The sequence below is a fragment of the Pyrgilauda ruficollis genome, unplaced genomic scaffold, assembly GCF_017590135.1.
Source record: "Pyrgilauda ruficollis isolate IOZ18807 unplaced genomic scaffold, ASM1759013v1 scaffold2, whole genome shotgun sequence".
NCBI classification, from domain to species: domain Eukaryota; kingdom Metazoa; phylum Chordata; class Aves; order Passeriformes; family Passeridae; genus Pyrgilauda; species Pyrgilauda ruficollis.
The window spans coordinates 3,965,351-3,971,350 of record NW_024519206.1 but is presented as its reverse complement, the minus strand read 5'-3'; positions in this window follow the sequence as shown (position 1 = coordinate 3,971,350).

The window sequence follows — 6,000 nt, the reverse complement described above, 5'->3', positions numbered from 1 at the left end:
GTAGGACTTGTATGCAGTAAAGCACACTGCTGTAACACAAACTGCCTACGACAAAGAAAGCAATGGAGAAGGGAAAATGTTAACACTAAGCAGTGCTGGTCTTCCTCTGACCATTCCACCACTGTGGGATTAGGAAGGCAACACTGTACTAAAATATGGGGCTGCATTGCTGTATTTGCACCAAAATCAAAGTAATTGTCCCAGCTTACTGCCATGAACCTGCCACAGCTACACAGAGTGAACAAGGCACACAGGCAATGCTGCACTCCTGAGCACAGGGGAGCTGACAGACATCCATGACCGCTCTCTCCTGCAATGGACAAACTAAATTTTCCAGGACAATCTGGGGAATTTTGAGCCTGAGGAAGACTGGACCCCACAGTCTGAGTCAGTGTCTGGCACCAAGACCTTGGCTGTGGCTTTGGAGTTCTGTGTAATGGATCAGCACTCGGCAGCAACTCTCCAGAGGAAAGTACCTTAAAGTAACAAGGTGCTTGAAAGACTTAAGTTTTCGTAAAGCCAGTTCTTCCTAAACCCCTTCTTCCCTGGCTGCCAGTCTCCTGAGCAGGGGCTGCAGATGTGCAGCTGTGTGTGCCACACTTCTGTCCACACCACAGCAACGTGTCTGTGACACACCATTAGGCATCCAAGTTGTTTGTGGAGAGGTGTTGATTTCCCCTCTCTCAGTCTGAGCTAAGTTCCCCCATGTGAAATCAGCAACCAACAGCATGACTGGTGCTGTGCTGGCCACTCTCTCTGGTGACCAGGGAGAGGACCTAAGGGATTGGCATGAAACTGTGCCAGGGAGATTTAGCCTGGGTATTAGAAAAAGGTTCTTCCCCCAGAAGGTGGCTGGGCACTGGAACAGTTCTGCAGGGAAGTGGTCACAGCACCAAGCCTGACAGAGTTCAAGAAGCATTTGGGCAACACTCTTGGGCACATGGTGTGATTTTTGGGGCTGTCCTGTATGGGGCCTGGAGTTGCACTTGATGATCCTTGTGAGTCACTTCCAACTGAGGTGATTCTGTGACTGGAAGGACAAAAGCAGGCTGAAATACAGATGCATCTAAACAAACCTTACTGCACATAAAAATACCCTTAATTTCTTTTCCAAGCTGATCTTTCAATTGACAATGTTAATTTGGAACAGCTGAACTGGACAGGAACGGTATAATTTAACTCAGAAGAAAAAAACAAAGCAGCGTAGTTCAGTTTCATCATTTGTAAAGAAAAGCAACAAATGCATTTTCCTCTTTACTGTACCTGAGGGTATGTTCTGGGAGCACTGTACAAGACCATCTTAAGCTTACCATCATACTTAGGACAGGTCCATTTTCCCACGACCTAGTAGTATGTGCTCACATTATAAATTGAATAGGATGGAGTTCTCAAATCAGTTTTAACTGAGTATTTGATTAACTAGAGATTTTTTTTTCAGCTTTGAAAAGTTCTTTTAATTTACCAGATTATAATCAAAGGTGGCTTCATTGATAACAGCATGATATTTTTAAGATGTACTCAAGTAGTCTGCTCTGGCAGACTTTCTGTGCTACAGGTTGTGTACATTATTCCACCACAGCAAAGCTAAGTGAAATTCTGCCTTTGGTACAACCCCAACAGGGAATTTCCATCTTAGATTCCTCTGCATGTTTTACTGGTTTTGCTATTAATCTCAAAGGATAAACACGTATCAGTGTTTCAGGTTCTGTACTTGTGTTTTCTCCAGTCCAAACCAGAAATAGGAACCTTTAGGGATAAAACTGGTAAATGCGTTCATTTGTTTAACACAAATTTCACTTCAACCCTCAAGGAACGTATCTGGCATAAACCAGAAGACTCATCAGTGATAGAAATTGTGTTCCCAAGTGGTGGTGTTTCAACAAACGACTTATTAAGGGCTTTACAGCGGTAATAAGTACTTAAAACAGGTTGATAAATTCTCAATAACTAAAGTTCATTTTAGTAAAAAAAGGATTCTTCCTTGTTTATACTTCAAGTACTAGCTTTGAAATGGTTACAGAGATTAAACACTGAACTCCCAGACACACATATCAGCTGTGCAGGATCATCTACCCTGTAAATGAGCTTGTTGAAACACCTGACATTTCCTCATAACACACTGCTACAAGTAGCAAAACCATTTAGTTCTTATGCACTGAATTTATGCACTCACTTATAGCTCTCAACTTCAAGAACAAAGAATACTTTGTATATACATATGTAAAGGTTGCATCTAAATAAAATTTGGTTCTGCGGTCTACATGTAGCCTACCTGGTAGACAGAGCACTGGAAAAGCTGGAAGGACCCAGCATCGTCAAAGCTGTTCCCAGAGCAGAGCTGTGGCCACTGAAACAGCTGAAAATGTTCCTACCACAGCCAGTGGTTTTGCAGCAGGTGCATAACCTCCATGAACAAGAACAGATCATTTCCAAGTGCAAATGTTATCACTTCTAACACTTTTTGTGTCAGTCTTTGCAGCCAAATTCCTGATGTGGCTCTGTCACCATCATATCTTCTGGAAAAATCTCCTTGCCCAGGATTTCTCTCCTGGGAAGCTGAGAAGCCTCAGAGAAAAATGAAAACAATAATTAGGCGATTTGCTTCTCCCATGTTTTGCTGCTGTGGAATGTGTTTGGACATTGTTTACCAACAGGTGGTTGTTTCATTGGTTTCATGTGAATTGTTTTAACTTAATGACCAATCACTGTCAAGCTGTGTCAGGACTCTGGAAGAAGTCATGAGTTTTTCATTAGTATCTTTCTAGATTTCTGTTTGTATACTTTAGTATTCTTTAGTATAGTTTAGTATAGTTTTAGTACAGCATTCCTTAATATAATATCATAAAATAATAAATTAGCCTTCTAAGAACATGGAGTCAGATTCCTTCCTTTCCTCACCTTGGTCAGGGCACTCCAGCAAACAGAAGATGGCTCCACGGGGGAAGACCCCACCATACACCATTGTCTTAGGTTACAATGTAAGATGTAACCAAAAGTATATATTCTATTACCATCTTCATAAGCTGCTAAAATAGGTGGGGCAGTATTCTTTATCTTTTCCATGACTCATCCCTGATAACTCCCTCTGGGGGGCTATCTCTGCTAATGGGACATCCAGCCTCACTGAATGACTCATAAAATTGTATCATCCCACTGTGAGAGGCCCCACCCAGGGGGAGGAACGAGACATTCCTACCTGGATATAATCTGAGGCTTGGAACACCACGGAGGCACTGCCACTGGATTCCCAGTGAACAAGAGCTTGATACCCACTCCTGGATCTCAAGAGAGAAAGACCAAATTGTTTTACAGGATCACCATTTTGACAAAGACACATCCATCACTCCAACAGGACTGTAGCCACCATCAGACTGTTACCACCACCCTGATACACAGGGTATCAGGTTGTACTCCGACTGTCAGTTTAAGCCAGTGTTTCTGTACTGCTGCCTTTAATTTTCCTATTAAATTGTAGTTCTGCCTTGGAACTCCCACTGATTTGTTTTCAAACTCGTACAACCATTGCTCACTGTGAGGTGGGCACACCCAGCCTGGTCCAGCACGAGGAGATGGAGCAGTAGGAGATGGATCAGGCAGTCCTGTTTATCAAAACAGCCCAGTAACGCTTGTGCTGCTGCATCTACACCCTCCTGCATCTACACCACCTAACAGGAAGCTAACTGTTGATTTACCATACCAAGAGGTATGAAAATCAACAGTTAAGCAGGATAGCACATAGACATTTATTATGCCCTAGAATGTGAGCTGTTTTTCAGTGATTCAGCGTTCACACTACATCTAAGCTACGTAGATCCTCCATGGTCCCACTTGGGTAAATCAGTCTGCTGGAAGATTCAGCCTTCCCTCTGCTGTTAGTTTAGCTACAGAAAGTAGAAGATAAAATAGATTATGATAGGCAGGGAAAGCCATGTTTCTTTCGTTAAGTGTCCAATATTTTTACCTAGAAGCCAATGAAAATTTGGCCACTGACTCATCTGTGCGTTGTGTCTCACAAATATGTATTCAAGAAGAAGAAATAGAATGTCCACTAATAATTCAAAAATATTAAAAGTCCAAATAGCTAGGGAATAAAACTTCTTCATAAATCAAGATGTTACATTATTAATTTACTTTTAAGAAATAAATATGTCCTAATATCTCTTGCCAGGCAGTCAGTTTAAAAAGGCATAAACCCAAATCATAGGCATAACAAAACACTGAAAGAAAGATATTTCATTTGTTCTTTTTAAGATGCGCAACTCTGCATATCAAAACTGGTAGTTTTTAATGAGAGAGATTTCTGAAAATTCTTTACTTGTTGATAAGACTTCAACTTGTGCATTTTCCACCTACTTAAAACTCCAGCTCCCTCCAACTCATTGTTTTCCTCAACTGTCATTAACCACACTTGTAAGTCAAACAATTTTATTAGTGCATGGCAGTGTTGGCATCATGAAGCTTCTGTGTGGCTCCACCACTCACATAAGCCCTGCTAAGACCAGAGAACACCTTACTATTAGCACTGCCTGTCTTAAACCCAGCAATCTTGAAAGATGCTTAATTCCTGTAACAAAATTTTGGCTTTTGTGAGAGTTATTTTAAACAAGAATTCAAATATTGTACCAAATACAAACTACTGTTGGGAATGAAAGAAAAAAATTGTTGGATTCACTAGAAAAGGGATTGTGGATGTAAAGATGTTTACCCTCACCTCCAACTCCCTTTAGGTCTCATTATAAGCTTAAGTTTTTCACACCAAATAGTAATTTTTCATTATTAACTAATTTAGCCTCTAAAAATCTAGATGCATACATGAGTAGACAGATGCAAAACAAGTATTTTACCTACCTTCATTGAACTAACAAGTTCTATTAAATGCATTGATAAAAATAACAGTGCTTTAAACTGAAGTATTTGAAATAAATTGGAAGCAACTTGGATATTGACTGGAAAGCAGGCACAGGTCAGGTCTACTACCAATCAAGGACTGGAAACAAACTCTGTTGTCAACACCCAAAAACTACTTTTGGTATGAAAACCAAATAGATTTAGTGATGGAATTACTGATTACATTTGACGGAAGTGCAACAGAATAAATATGCCCTAAACTTCAGAGCTGGATAAGATTTTTACAGCCTTTAAACTGTAAAAAGGAACAAGACTTTAGGAATGTGCGAATGGCAGTATCAGAGACAATTTTCAAGCTTCCTTTATGCACATGCCATTTGCTTCCCACTTTGATGGTGGGGCATCCTTGGTACGGAGCAGGCCAGGAGGCAGCTGCCATCCTCTCCAACCATACCCCTGAAGCACCAGAACCAGTACCTGTGAACAGCCCTGCAGCCTGGATGTCATCTCTGCCCTTCTGTCTTGGTTTAGGGCAAGTTTGGGAGAAAACCCCCAAAGGGGCTTCTCTACAAAAGCAGATTCAATTGCCCCTCCGCCCCCCCCGCCCCCAACCGGTTCGGGAGAAAATATCTCCTTGGAGAAAAAGTGGAAAGAAACCTGTTTATTAAACAATAGAACCCAAACAATATTAAACAATAAAACTTCTCACTGCTCAAAAGAAAAACAAAAACAAACTCAGAACAGTCCCCTCCCCGGGTTGCAGCTCGTCTCACTCAGTTTCTGATCAGTCTCTCTGGTGCTGGAAATGCCGCGGCCCAGGCCCGGCCAAGGGGCCTCAGGTGGAGCTGCCGGTGCTCTTCTGGGTGTTCAGTCCAGAGCAGGCTTGAACAGATCCAAGAAAAAGGAAAAATCACAGTCCAGGGAACTTCTTTGCCTCAGCTAGCTAAAACTAACTAAAAGCAAAAAAAAGGGGGAAAAAAAGGAGCTCTGTCCCACTGTCTGTCCATCCGCAGACAACACAGTCCAGGAGCAGGAATGTGGAGGAGTGAGTGCAGTCTGAAAACAAACTGCGCGCTTCTTCCCTCCCCTCTTCACTCTCTGGAAGAGTCTTAAAGGTGTAAAACTTATTATTCAGTATAAACAGAACAAGAC